Source organism: Manis javanica, chromosome 2 (genome assembly GCF_040802235.1).
Source record: "Manis javanica isolate MJ-LG chromosome 2, MJ_LKY, whole genome shotgun sequence".
NCBI classification, from domain to species: Eukaryota; Metazoa; Chordata; class Mammalia; order Pholidota; family Manidae; genus Manis; species Manis javanica.
The window spans coordinates 201,137,670-201,152,824 of record NC_133157.1 but is presented as its reverse complement, the minus strand read 5'-3'; the positions used below and the strand labels follow the sequence as shown (position 1 = coordinate 201,152,824).

Below are 15,155 nucleotides of genomic sequence, written 5' to 3'. Positions count from 1 at the left end.
GCATTGGCATAGATCAACCCTACATTGGTGAAAGCAGGCCAGGTATGGCCAGTTTGACAGAAGGGCAGATCCAGGTAAATATCATACCAACTCATAAACCTGGGGAAATAAAAAGCAAAGGTGAGGTCAAGAGGCTCAAACCTGGAGAATCAGAGTCCCAGCATTGCAATGCCTGGAGTGGAAAAAGAATGTGGCACTTAGAGCTGAGGGTACGTACACACAAGAGGACAGGAGGTAACTAACAGCCTGCACTTGGTTCAGAAGCTCCAGTTCTTATTTACAGGAAATGAAATGACCTACACACATCCCCTAAGTTTAAGAAAAGGTTGAAAGTTATTGGCATTAAGGATAGTCATTGAAATGCTAATTTGATTGTCTTCCCTCACTGCTCCTTTGCATTCAGTATACCTCAAGCTTCTCCTCCAAGAGAGAGAAAAATACATAGGTTCAAGTCAGTTTCTTTAAAAAAAATTTTAACTTTGAAATAATTTTAAATATACATAATCATTGAAAAGATAGTATTAAAGTGTATCTAGTGAACAGTTTTGTAAAACAGGCCTCAGTTTCAGTCTGTGAAGTTTTCTCCTGAATAGACTGATATTATAGATTTGGGGGAAGAATATCATGTAGGTGATGGCCCTTCTCATATCAGGGGCAGATGATATCAGCATCCCTAATTATTGTTGACATTAACCATGAAAATGGAGTTAATTTTTATACAGGATGTGAGATATGTATTGAAGTCTTTTTTTTTTAAACATACACTGATACAGTTACTTCAATATGCTGAAAAAACTACCATTTCTGCATTGAATTGCCTTTGCATCTTTGTCAAAAATCAGTTGATTTGATTTGTGTGGATATATTTCCAGACTCTATTCCATTCTATTTATCTATAAATTTATCTTTTCACCAATACTATACTGTATTATTTATTGCTATTTTACAGTAAGTATTAAAATTATTTCTGATGATTACTCTGTCACTTGGAAGTGTGCTATTTTTTTCTTGCTTTTTTGTATGCTTCATAATTTTTGGTTTAAAGCTAAACATATTACACAGGTTAGTAGAAACTGAGGTAAACAAATTTTATACCTGGATGTGGACATGTCTTCCCTTCTGCTAGAATTGTAATGGAAGGCTTTGCATTAGTCCAGTTAGTAATTGGACTAGTTTTGTGTTTATTTTTTTAATAGTGTATCACGGGTTTCAAATTCTTACAGATGTAGATGTGTATCAGAGCAATGCCTGTTTGATTCTGAGTTTTAGGCCTTTGCCTTGACCTATGCCTCAGTGAGGCTCTCTGTGCACATTCTTGTTCATCTCCCATGTCTTGCCCAGAATATTTTGCTGTTACCTACCATTTGAAGCTTCTTAGCTTCATGGTTGGGGTGGAAGGTGTGGTCTGTGTTGCTCTGATTAAGACTCTTGGGCATGGCTGTGTCCCTGGGGTGTGTGGCCTTCTCATTTCTCCAGTCCCTCCCCACTGCGACAGTTGTGGATTCAGCACTTAATCTTGCCTCTTATCCCCAAAATAGATGTTGTCCCCACTCCTCTTCCCTTTTCTCAGCTGTCATGAATGTTCACGAATAAAGCCAGAAGTTTGCCCTTTCCCTGCAAGATGAGTGCATTTATTCTTCTGGGTGAGGTATCTTTCCTCCCCCACCCCCCCACCCCTCACTCCAAGACCGTGTGGTGTTTTCTGATCTACTCTGTGACTGCTCAGTGGGGTTCATGGAGAAAGAGCCTGCAAAAGTGATGGAGGAGGTCTTCAAGAGAATGTGACACTTAACTGACCTTAGAGCTGGACCTGGGCAATTGGACGCCCTGCAACTCCTCCCCTGTCCTTTGGAACTTACGTTCTGCATACAGTGGGAGCCAGTTCAAAGATGCAGCCTTGAGGCAGCCATGTGTTGTTGCGACCATGTGGAGTGAATATGTGACTAAACCCCATTAGGGCCTCTGTGTAAACTTTTAAGATTAAGCTGGGCAGGTGTAGAGAGCTACTCATCCTGCAGCTGCCCAAGATAAGCTTTCTGAATAAGTTCCCTTTGCTATTATCACCACCACCTACCAATCTGGAGGGGTCTGCTTCCTTCTTTGGTCTCTGCTCGCCCTCCATGTGTGGGCACCAATTTCAGATTTACCCAGGAAACTCCTGAGGTTTTGTACCAACAAATTTCTCCCCCAATTTCTGCAGCAACCCAAAAGTTTCACACTGTTCCATCAGCTCACACACAGCCTTCATCAATTTTTCAGCTGTCCTAGCTGAGGTCTTCTAAATGTCCGGTTACATCTACCCCAGGTATTTGTATGGCCTCTCTCCCTGGAATCACTTTCTCTTAGATTTTGGACCAGCTGCTTATTCTTTGACCTCAGGTCTCCAATGAATGTTTGCTTGTTCTTTGTAATTAAGACTATTTTTAAAGAGCAGTTTCAGGTTCACAGAAAAATTGAGAGGAATGTGCAGAGATTTCCCGTAAGCCCCCTTCCCCCACACAAGCGTAGCCTCCTCGTCATAAACATCTCCAATCTGAGCGGGGCATTCATTACAACTGATGAACCTACACGGAATCCATCATCACAACCCAAAGCCCACAGTTTACTTAGGGTTCACTCTTGGTATTGTACATCCAGTGGGTTTTTTAAAAATCATGAATTTGAATTTAATTTGTTTTTGTTGTCTTAAGTTTGAGATTATGTCTAATGCCAGTTCTTTACATCCTCCAACATGTATTCTTCCCAGGAGGAAGCTAGAATTCAACTTATTGTTTGAAGACGTGATGTGAAAGAGGGGACGGGAGTTATAAGTGCCCTCATGGATCCAGACCCACTGTCATCTCTTGTCCATCCAGAAACCTACAGAAGTTATGAAGTATTTTTGATGAATTAGAATTACAGACTAAAGGATTCAGACCAAGAAGCAATTTTGAAATTACTTTTCTAGACATGTCATGGAAATATTCTATGAAGTTTTTATTTATAGAGCCGTGATTTTCTATTTTATTTTATTAGGCATTCTACTCAATAAATTATCTTCAGTATTCTGTTTATATGTTGAAAATCTAATTTGTTAATTCATTGAAAAAACCATTTTTGAGTGCCAAAGTAGAGAACTTAATACAATGCGCTTTATACCCAGTTCTAACCAAGAACTAGAGTGGCAAGCCACCATGCTCTCAGAGGTACAGTCTTAGGTTGTTTTAGTTTGCTATTTGTGAAACCATCCTTGTCAAACACAAAGGTATTTATGCTCAGGTGTAGACGTGAGTCTGATAGAAAGGGATTGCTCTAAGAACAGGGAACATTATGCTCTTCTTTACCAATGCTGAAATAGCCCTGGAAGAAGCTTTTTTCTAAAAATATTTAGCACCTTTGGGGATGTTTCCTAAATGGATGCCCAAACTCAATCTAAGGGATAAACTTGGACTTTTCTCTTCCCTTGATCAAAGTGCATAACAGTTGCTGTTATCAGTTCATTAGTATAATTATGATTGTTGATATTGAATGCAATTATATTCTAATTCTTTTTGTCTTCCAAATTTCTTTTTTTGTTTCTTTTCCAAATTTCTCTCCTCAAATCTAGGCAATGATGACAAGGATTTAACAATAATATCTAGCAGCAATTATCTCCATAATTGAGTTTAAATCCATCTGTTCTGAAGATGGTTGTAATCTAGATGGGGAAGACAGGATAAACACATTAAAGAGCAATTGCTAATACCAGACAGTAGATAGTTTGTGCCAGTTGGCTTGTATAAACATGACACAGTCATCAAATGTCATCTCTGAAGCCCAGGGCAGGCCAGGAAGCAGTAGCTTCAGTCAGGTCTTATGGACACATCTAGGCAGAGAGAAATAGGTGAGATATTTCAGACATAAGGAATTATATTGGAAAAGCCATAGAGGTGGAACTGTATATAACATGTGAGGGAACATTGTCTAAATTCATACAGCTTATATTCAAATTCAAAGAATACTATAAAATAAGCTCATAGATGTTTATTACTGACACACTGTGGGTTGTAATAGATAAAACTAATTGCCTTATCTATCTAGAACTCTTCATTTTAGTCTGGAAAGCACCTCCTTTTAGGCAATTTCTCTTTCTCACCCCACCCTCAACTCAACCATAGTCCCAATAGAGGCTGATAATAATACCCTCTCTTTATGCCTACCCTGACTCTTCCCTACAGTTATCCCAAGGGATTCGGTGACAGACCTTTCTTAGGATCTGTGTACTTGGAATTACTTACAGAGGACTTTCTTCTGTCCAGTGAAAAGCTGAAAAAGTGTGAGCCTAAGGCTTCCAGGCTCCAGCAGGAAAGAGAGCTAGCAGAGAGACCTAGGCCTCAGGATCCTGATGATGCTCAAGGCTCTAGTTCCAGCCTCGTCTTTTCTTCCTATTATTTAGTTTTGTGAACCTTGACTTTTCCTTCTCATCCTAGCCAGTTTCTGTCATTCATAAATAAGAGTCCTGATGAATATGTGCAATAAATAAGAGGTTCTTGAATGCCAGACAAAAATGTCTGGATTTGAGGAGCTAACTGGGATGACTGTGAGGTCCTAACCACCTGAGAATCTTTAACTTTATAATACCTGCATATAAACACAAGGGGAACCACTTAGGTTTTTAAAAAGGTACTGATGTTTGCAGAGGAGCATTTCAAGAATATTATTGGCAGGCCTGCATACAATGGATTAGAGAGAAATAGGCTAGAGACAATTAACCAGAGGAGTTGCCTATTAGAACAGTTCAGTCATGAGGTAAACAGACAACTCAGACTGGAGGTGAGAGCCCAGAGCGGAAAGTTAAGGTCACATTAAAGAACCATTAATCTTTTCAGGAGAGTCAGCAGAGGAGAAGCACCACCACTGGGCATCTGGGTATGACTAATGGATCGAGATTCCTGTCTTTTTCCAAGTATTTAATACAAAATAAATCTCCCATTTCCTTGGGTTTTCTTGATTCTATTTCCAGGAAAATCCACCTCACCTTTTGAGACACCAAATCTTAAGTCATATTTCCACAAAAATCCTTCTAACTAAAACAAAGACATCTTCTAAATTGACATTTCTATAACAATTTTAGTCTTTCATGACTCACTGACCTCAGACAAGAGAAGGTAAACAGGGCAGATCATGCATGAAACCTGTGCCATTCTCTTGGAATCATAGGCTTCTGAGAGACGTCATGAGGTTATTTGTTCATCTCTCCTCCCTCCCTCCAGCTATTCCTAAATCTTCCTGCAGAGTGATGACCTCGGATTTAAATATCTTATCATTACAATGATTTCCCTGACTCCTGCCTACCCCGCCACACACACACAGCCAGTGGGATCCAATTCCAGGATTTAATAGCTCTCACTCTGAAATTGAGACTGGGCAAAAATGGTTCCTTTAACAGAAACTCCTGCTTTATTGGAATTTTAGAGTAGGTGTGCCTTATAGATTATTCTAATCCAGTGTTTATCAGACTTGCCTAATCATAAGCATCACTTGGGATGTTTGTTCAAAATGCACATTCCTAGCACCCACCAGGATGATTTTGATTCCATGGGCTAGGATGGGATGCTAGAATTCATACTGGGAAATTTTGGGAACTGTTATTGTATCTAATCCTTGAGGAGCCAATGAGGCTGCAAGAAATTCAATTGCACAGCTGGTGACAGAGCTCAGAGCTCCTCAGTCCTACTAGGACTTGTTTAATTTTGTGCTTCTCTTAATGAAGATGGGAAATAACTAGCTTTGCCTCTTTGGGTGCATTTAATCACACTGTGCATGTATCTATCATTGCACTTATCACCTGACAGCTTAACTGTCTCCCCTGATGCTAATGCTGATGGTAGGAATAAGAGTGGCAATAAAAATAATCACCTTCATTTATTAAACACTTTCCTGTTAGCTCCAGACTTTGGGTCCATTTAGATTCTTACAAAACAATGCTCCATAAAGCCAAAAGCTAGAAAGTCACTGATTCATCTACTAATTGGCCATTGTTTCTGCACTGACCCTGGTACTCAGAGTAAATGCCCTTTATTGAGAATTTGCTAGAAGCAAAGCCTCACACTTCAGACTGTTACAGACATCATCTCATTAAATCCCAACAATCCAGACAGCTGACTCTCCTTGACTCACTTCTATCATCATCATTTTACTAAATCCTAACAGCCTAGCAGCCGACTTCCCCTGACCCTGTCATTCTTTTATTGGGACCTCTATTTTTATCTACTGCTTGCACTGGATGCAATGTTTGCCTGACCTAGTCATAGCTATCTCCAGTCTTATACATCCTAGTGATGATATAAACTTATTACATCTTTGGATTTAAGCTTGAGATGCCAAACATCACTCCTGAGATAGGATGACAGCAGGAGGCAAGGGAGAAAAAGTCACTATTCTGAAGAACAGAAAGCCACTAGTCAGAAATCCACGAGTAATGGTTTTGTATGGAAAACTCCATCTGCTTTTTGTGGGGTCATGATCATATTTTTCCCTCCAGCCAGGAGAACAGGCCGCTCAAGAGGATCTGCTTTGGATGGCGACAAGATGTACTCTGCCATCAACCACTTGTGGCGAGGAAAGTGTCCAGGGTTTGCTTACTAAGAGGAGATGGCAAGAGAGGCAAGCTTTGCTAAAGTCTCCAGAATAAATTTCTGTTTAAGTCATGAAGTTGAAACTGGGTATTAAAAAAAAGCTTAAAGCCAGCAGACTGGCATTTGGACTGGCACTGTATCTTTTCATAATTATTTAAAAATAGACTCTGTTGACTAAGCCACATTTAAAGAATAGGGAATGTCATAATCAAGTTTTTAGAGAACATAAAATATGACTGGACCTGGGAATAAAAGAAAAATAAGAGCAGATTCCAACTAGAAATAAGTAGCCATCTTTTTCAGAAGAAGAGGCATGTGTGTTTATGAACCTTCAGAGAAGGAAAAGGGGCTTTGAAGTAAGACATCCCTGATTTCAAATCCTATGTTTTCTCCTAACTGCTATGATCTTGGGGCTTGGTCCCCATTTGCATAACTGATAGAATAAAACCTCAGAAGCTTATTTGAACATACCATTAAAGTTTCTATCATATTACTTGACACAATAAACAAGTGTTTTACAAACTTACTCCTTTACCAAGATGAATTCACACAAGGGATGGCACCCAACCATTTTGTGTGATCTTTTTGGCAGATGATAAATGGGCATTCCTCTAGAAAACTGTGCTGGTTATTTGGTTCAAGGTTGTAACCGCTTCACCACAAAATGGACAAGAGGCAAGTCAGAAAGCAGTTGAGGGGACCAGGAAGCACCCACAGGCTTGGCTTTCATTCTGAGCCCCAGATTTGCTGGCCTCCTTGGAAGAGTCACTGAAGCTCATGGCGTGCCTGGGGCTATGGTGTTACCATTCAGGGCATGGGGCACTGTGCACTAGCAGCCAGGAGGGTTTGTAACAAAGTGGCACCAAGCAGATGGGGGCGTTACAGATACGTTCTTCCTTCATGTTTCCAGCAGAGATGGTGAATTTTTCAATTAGGGTGAAACCCCCTTTAAGACAAAACTTTAACAGCCACTGACATTGCAGAGGTTGAGTCAGCACATTCCCCAAAGGCAGGCAGTTCATTCGGTGAAGCCACATCAGTCACTTGGACTTCCGTTTGATGAATCCGGATTCTGAAAGAAAATCTCTCTCAGAAAGCCCCATTCCATTCGGAAATAATCTTAAAGGACAGCTGAGAATAACAGTCATTGAGCATCTGTCATGTGCCAAGATCTTACCTTTTTATGTTTGTTCTCTTAACAGCTAGTGAAATAGGCCTTAACATTTTCATTTTAAAGATAAAGGGCTATGGTCCAAAGAGAACAAGTTTCATGCCCACCAGCAAGTGAGTAACGGAGACAGAATTTTAACACCATTTTTAAAGCCTCTGATATTTCATACTATCACACTGGCTCAAAGACACTGGGGAAGTCAAAGAACAGTTAATTAAGAATTAAGAAGTGGGCATTTAAAAGTTGCATTTAATGTTTTCTATTTCCTTTTTGCCCTAGTGTTGAAGAGAAGCTGGTTTCACACAATTCTGAATTTTGTGCACAGATGTTTATGTCATGCTAGTGTCCACCTATTCTCTTTCCACTCCAAGTGGGTGAACAGAAATTCATTTCTGACACTAGCCAGAGTTAGTGCAGACCTTGTAGGTTATGGGCAAAGTCCTACACAAGATGCCCTTGCTTCAGCCACCAGCCACTGGTGGGTTCTCAGGGTTCCCCAGGCCATTCACCCTTCTGACAAACTGACTACAAAAAATGGGTCCCCACAATGGCCTCAGTTTGATAATTTGCTAGAATGACTCTCAGAACTCAGGAAAGCACTATACTTAGCATTATAATTCATTACAACAGATACTCCTGGGGCCAGATGGGGAGGGTCCTGGATATGGAGCTTCCATGCCCTTTCCCTGTGGAATCAGATGTACCCCCCTCTTAGTACATCAATAATATGTTTACCAACCAGAAATTCCACTGTCCAGAGCTTTTATTGGGGTTTCATAAGCATGACTGATTGAACTCAGTTTCCAGCCCTCTTCCATGCCCTAGAAGTCAATATAGCTCAAAGTCCCAACACTAATCAGCACGGTTGGGTTGGTCTTCTGCAATCAGCCCCCATGCTGAAATTATCTAGGGGCCTAGTGAGTTCGTTTGAATGAGAAAGACACTCTTTATTACTTGGGAGAGTCCCAGGATCTAAAGTCTCCCTCCCAGGACAAAGGCCAGAAACTAGTTCCCTTGTCTAGCACCCTCACATCTGTCCCGGGCAACACCACTACCCTCTGAGTCTGCTGCACCTGAGAGCCTGAAGTTGTCCTTGACTCTGCGCTTCCATGGTCCTTCTCAATAGGACAATTTCTCTTGGATTGATATTCTTCCCAGGTTTCCTGTATTCCTCCTCTCCTTTCCGCTTCCACTGCCACCATTACTGCTGCCAATCGGAATTCGAATCCCCAGGAGCCTGTTTGTTGTCCAGTTTCCTGACTGATCAGACTGCCCCAGCTTTATTTACTTCCATCCTTCTTGCACATGACTATCAGATCAATCTTTAAACAGTCAAGTATTTGGTAGTGATAAGCAGATGGTTCTGTGTGACATCATCCTTCCTTGCCTTTTGTTTAAGTGAGATGAGAAAAGCCACCAGAGTTCCACAAAGAGTACAAAGTATGGTCATTGGAATGAGCCTTGATTCTAGAGTCCAGAGGCAGGGGTTTGAATCCTGGTTCAACATCAGGCTGCTGCTGGCTTCACTGAAGAGGCAGTGTTTAGGCCAGAGATGTAAGGTGGTCAGTATATAGGTGATTATACACAGAAAATCTAATCTGCAGTTAAGTGGGCATTTCTCACTCTCACCACACATTTCTCTAAACCTCCCTTTTTTTAAGGCACTATGTCAATTTCCTATTATTGCGGAGTGAACCACCATAAGTAATGTGAATTCATTTTCTTAACAGTTCTCGAGACCAGAAGTCCAAAATGAGTCACACTGAGTTGGAATCAAGGGGTTGGCAAGCCTGTGCTCATTTTGGATGCTCCAGGGTTCACAGAAGCTGTTTCCTTGCCTTTTCCAGTCTCTAGAGGCCACTTGCACCCCTTGAGTCCACTCTCCGTCTTCAAGGCCAGCCACACTGGGCCGAGTCCTTCTCATGCTGCCACATTTTTCCTTCCTCTTCTGCCTCCTTCTTCCATAATTAAGGCCCCCTGTGATCACACTGGGTCCTCCTTGGTAACCCCAACTAATCCCCCATTTTAACATCAGCTGATTAACAACCTTAATTCCATCTGCATCTTTCCTTCCTTTGTCACATCAGGTAACATATTCAGAGGTACCAGAGATTAGGATATGGACACATCTGGCAGAGGAAGGGCATTGTTCTGTTGCATGCCAAGTTCAGTAATATATTACCTATGAAGTTTCCCTGACAATTCTCATCTGTATTGTTCTTTCCTCTGATCCAATAGTTTTCAATCTTGTCTGCACTTTGGAGTCCCTTAAAGCACTTAAAAAAATACTAATGTCTGGGTCCCATTCTTGAGATACATGAAGTAACTTGGCCCAAGGTGTGACCTGAGCAAAGTACTTTTTACATAGGTCCCCAGTGATTCTAACTGAAAACTCAGTAAATTTTTCATTTTCATCTTATCTGTCAATATAGAGAGGAAGTACCATATGGTGATTAAAAGGAAGACTGCAGTCAAACTGCCTGTGTTCAAATCTCTCGGCTCCACCTCTAACAAGTGGTCTGATATTGAGATACTTAACCAATCACTTAGTGCCTCTGTTTCTTTGTCTGCCCACTGGGAAGAATAATAATGTTCATCTGTTGAGAAGATAAATGATATAAAATATATAAAGGTGTTTGGTGTAGCACATGGCTCAGAGTATGCTTCCAACCAATACTAGCTTTGAAGCATTTCATGGCTCTTCACCTTATCTTTGAAATTCACCTAGAAGCTTTGCCTATGCATAACCAGCTCTTCTTTCTGTGGTTCTCAAAAAACACTTGTTATGTGATGGGTAGGAAATAAGCAAGTGTGGCCAAACCACATGACTGCAGCACTTTGAGCCAATAATCTTATTTTATTATTAGAATAGTTTTGTCATATCTTCACTTTCCAAGTAACTTCAACCAGTGTAACCTAGATTAGCATTAGAATCATTCTGGAAGCTCTTAAAAGATATCAGGCCCAAGACCCACCTCCAAGAGATATTAACTCAGTCAGGTTACAGGTATCAGTATCTTTTAGCTCCCCAGATAATTACAAAACACAGCAAGGGGTGAGAGACTTAGATTTGGATCAAATGTCTAGAACAGTTGCATTCTCAGGACTTTTAATGAAGCTAATGACTTACATTTGGGAATGCCATGGTGGGTCTATTTATTAGGAGAGAGTATAGAAAGAGAAAGTTAGGAAAGAGAAAGGACTAAAGAAAAAGAAAGGAGAAACCAGAAACAGAGAAAGCAAGGAAATAAAGATAGCCAAGTATATCCAAAAGGTATCTCTTGACTGCTTGTTGGCACTCACACTATGACATAATTTTGTTGGCACTCACACTATGACATAATCTAAGCTCTTCCATCCCAACTGGGTCTTTAAGGAGAGATGGTTATCTATGAACAGAATCTCATTAGAGAAGTGGAGATTCTGTGCCCCTCGTAGAATCTGTACTCAAACACATTTCTGCAAAGCTGAATCCAGCAGCAGCACAGATTTGTCTTGTGGCTACCTGGGTAGGTAGTATTGGGAGACACGTAAACAAAATACTAAGCTGAAAGTTTGGGGCTATTCCTTAAACAACTCCAGAGAGGAAATTCCTTGCTTCACCTGGGTAACACATAGGTCACCATGGGGCCTGCAAGGTACGTGAGTCAGAGAAGACAGTTACTCAAGAATGTTGCCCAATCCCCCAACATCCGGTGGTGGAGGGAGGCTTTTAGTAACCTCAAGGTGACTCCCAGACATTGAACACCAGTCACCCAACAGCATCAGACAGGTGGCCACAGCACAAAGACCTCTCCTGTTTGCTGCAAAAGAATCTATAGCAAAAATCATGTAATAGCTTGCATTTACATGTCTTTTATAATTTATAAAATCTTTTTCCACTTATGATCTTACCTGGTTGTTTGGTTTTTATTTTTCAGGAAAAAAGAAAGCTTTTGTAAGATAGATCAGATATTATTATCCCCACACTGCAATGAAGAGTGAAGTCTCCAGTAGTGAGAGACTGAATGATGGAAATAGTGTTCTGACCTTATCTCTCTCTGGATGCTCCCCTTCCTTAAGAAGAGTATAATTAATCATGACATAGATGATTACAAAATAAGCTGCAAGTATATAAAAACAACTAAATGTCAAGGTGCTGAATTAGCATCAGTAGGGCACCATTAAGGCTCCATCTAAGAAAGCTTCCTAGGAGGGATGAGCTTGGGAGGAATTTTGATACTGAATAACAGCAGGTCCACTGGCAATGGAAATTGAATATAAATATTGTTCTCTACAAGCAAAACCTGTTTATATATATATATATATATATATATATATATATATATATATATATATATATATATATATATATATATATATAAAATACCACCAGACATATACTTCTGGAGTGAATATGAAATCTCATTTGCCAAATGTTATTGTGTTAAAAGTCAGACACTTTACTAATTAACTAGCTATTGATTATTAAATATCTGAAAAGCAGAACAACACAAGATTCTTGATATGTGTTAACAATGCAGTGTTAACAAGTACCCTACAATAGTGGTCATTATTACAAGATTATTCTCAGTTCAGGCACCAGGTGGCTGAGGCCCACCAGGGTAGTGCCGCAGAGCTGGTGGATGGCAGAGCCATGATTCAGATCCAGGTCTGTCTGACTCCAAGCTCATGCTTTTTCCTCTCCTCTATGCCATCTCCTCAAAGCCCATAATTAAGCAAAATAATATGCTCTTGACAAATGAAAAAATCTCATGCGCAAAAGTGACAAGATGACTTTTAGTTGACGGGCTTCCAAATATGCAGAGGATCCTTTTTCTGGAAACCGCATTTGGCATAAGGGGCCTAAAGTCCAGACAGTTTCAATGACGTAACTCAAGGTCTCCGTGGATGTTGGCCTTGAGCCCTCCCATCCTGGCGCCTCCCCTGCAGCCCCCCAGCCAAGCTCAGGCTGCCCACAGGACTTGCAAGTGGGTGGGGTTTGAAACAAGGTACACGGCGGTCTCCTTTTCCCTCCCGTAACTATTTCCACTGCTCTCAGTCTCTCTGGAGCTTATTCTCAGCTCTGTAGGACTTCGTGTTTGTTTGTTTTGCTTTCAGCTTTTGAAAGGACTTTTAGAAGCCATTCAAAATTTTCATGAAATTATCCATGGTCGCTTAGAGCAATCCAGGGGCCTGCTGAAAAGGACCGATGCTCTCTCTGCGAGGTGGTGCTTGAACCAGATTTTAAGTGTAATCTGGTTTTGCATAAAAATATTTTTCATGGTGTTTCTCTCCACCTCCATCCCCATTCTTCAGTTTTAGTCAAAGAGCATCTTCTCTCAAGTCTAAAAGTCTGCCAGTAGTGTACCCCAGGCTTCTCATTACACCCAACAGCTTTACCTGCAAGTCCTAGTAATTCTGCAGCTGTGGTTTTTCAGTATGTCACCATCTCCTCTCAGTCTTCCTTGGCCCCATGATCTTATCTTCCTTGAGATCTTACCATTTTCCTACCAGGGTTCAGTTTTAATGAAAATGGGCAATGGAATTAAAGTTCAAAGAACTCACTCTGAGTTTACTTCCCTCTTCCCTCACTCGAGTGATGGAGTGACTGTGGACTAGTCACCTGGCTGCCAGGACCTCCTTTTCTCATACATAGAGAGGAGATCACACTAACACTTGCCCTACTTATCTTACAAACCTGTATACGGATCAGAGGGAAGAGCAGATGAGAAAGAACTTGGTAAAATGCAAGGGGAACATTAGTTCATTCATGGGCCACTCCTGTGACTAGAGTGTGCTCACGAGCTCGCCTTAAAATGGGGAAGCAGAACTGGAAGTGGTTTATTGGATTATTATATGTTCTGATGTGATGGGATAATGCGCAGTGCCGTGGGGGAATCAGGGAGGGAGTCTGGCTGGTGTCTTGGATATGAGGTGCCAGCCAGGATCTAAAAAGAATCCACAGAGGAAGTCAGATTTGAGCCAGATCATGAGGGTTGCATGAGCATTTTCTGAGAAAACAGAGGAGCAAAGGGCATCTCAAGAAGAACAGCACATAAAGAACCTCTCATGCTAACACAATTTTGCCTCCTAAGTGCCAGTAGGGGCAACGATGGCTTTAAGCAAAAAAGTGAAATAATCAGCATGATTTAGAAAGATCATTTTAGAGGCAGCGGGGCAAGGAAAAGAAAAACATTGGTTGTCATTGTTATAAAAGGTTATCTCTCATGTGAACCTGAATAGAAATTAAGTATGAATTGAGCCCAGAGTTCAGTTATCCTGTGTGCAAAGGAAAGAGAGTGATCCTGGAGCAAGACTGGGAAGAGGAAAGAGACACTGGCTTTCATTCCAAGGGAAGGTGGCACCCCTGAGTAGGACAAAGGCTTTCTTTCAAGGGAGTGGAGACTCCTACTGTCAGTAAGCCCAAAAAGGAGTTTATGCTGGAAAAGGAAATGGAACAGGATGACAAAACTTACATCTGAGCTTGGACTTAAAGGAATCTCGGTAAGTCAAAGGACATTCTTTTGATGTGCAGGAAAAATGTCTTCTGACATAGACAGTCCTGCAGACATGCAAGGAGGTCCCTAAAAGGGACCATGGGAGAACACACTTGGGTCTATTATTTCTGAGAGTCTCATATTAAGTATCAGTTGCACTTCCCCTGACTTTAATCCCCTTCTCTTATCTGAGCCATCAGCCATGTCCTGGAAACCTTATCGACCAATTGGTCAACTGACGTAAAAATGTAGCTTGCTCAGGCCAAAACCATAGTGATAAGGAGAAAAGCAGTGAGAATAAGGTGAACACTTACTGGGCATTTTCTGTGTACCAGGAATGAAGCTTTAGGACCTTAAGTGGACTACCTTATTTTCTCAACAATCTTGAGATTATAGAACTCTAGTTAACCTCATTTTGTAGGTAAGGAATCAACAGTTCAGAGTGGTTAGACACCTCGCCCAAATCACACAGCTGATACCCGGTGTTCTGTCTCCAGAGATAATCCTCTTTGCTGCCACCCCAGACTATCTTTTAGCTTAGGCTCACAAGGGGGTGGCAGCTTTGGTCCAAGTGAGCAATGGCCACACCCATGCCTGGTGAGGGTGCAAAGGAGACCAGCAACGTGGTGGGGAGCTCTCTGAGACAGTGCAGCTGTGGTGGGTCCACAGCTACAGGATGGGAGAAGTGTAGGCAACAACTATGTGCACACTGGGAACTTGGGGCCTCTCTGAGAGCCAGCAGAAAGGCCAAAGGCCCTCAACATTAAGACAAAGCTCCTGTTCACAGTCACGAGCGGAACCCAGCCAGCAGACTTCAGCCTAATGCATGTGGCTGTCTTTATAACTACAAGCTAGTGAGGTGTAAGGGCCACCCAGCTTGCCCTTATATGACAATGAGTATGAGAAAGT

The 15,155-nt window shown here is 41.3% G+C and overlaps 1 long non-coding RNA gene across 9 annotated transcripts in view; it reads right to left on the bottom strand.

The window, feature by feature from the left end:
• Positions 1–15,155, bottom strand: part of LOC118971023 (uncharacterized) — a 64,594-nt gene that overhangs the window by 6,180 nt on the left and 43,259 nt on the right. Inside the window, exon 8 of one of the 9 annotated variants that reach the window (XR_012128380.1) lies at positions 3,725–7,668. The exons of the other annotated variants lie outside the window; for them this stretch is intronic. This is a non-coding gene — a long non-coding RNA (uncharacterized lncRNA). The remainder of the gene's footprint in view (positions 1–3,724; positions 7,669–15,155) is intronic. 9 annotated transcript variants of the gene reach the window in all.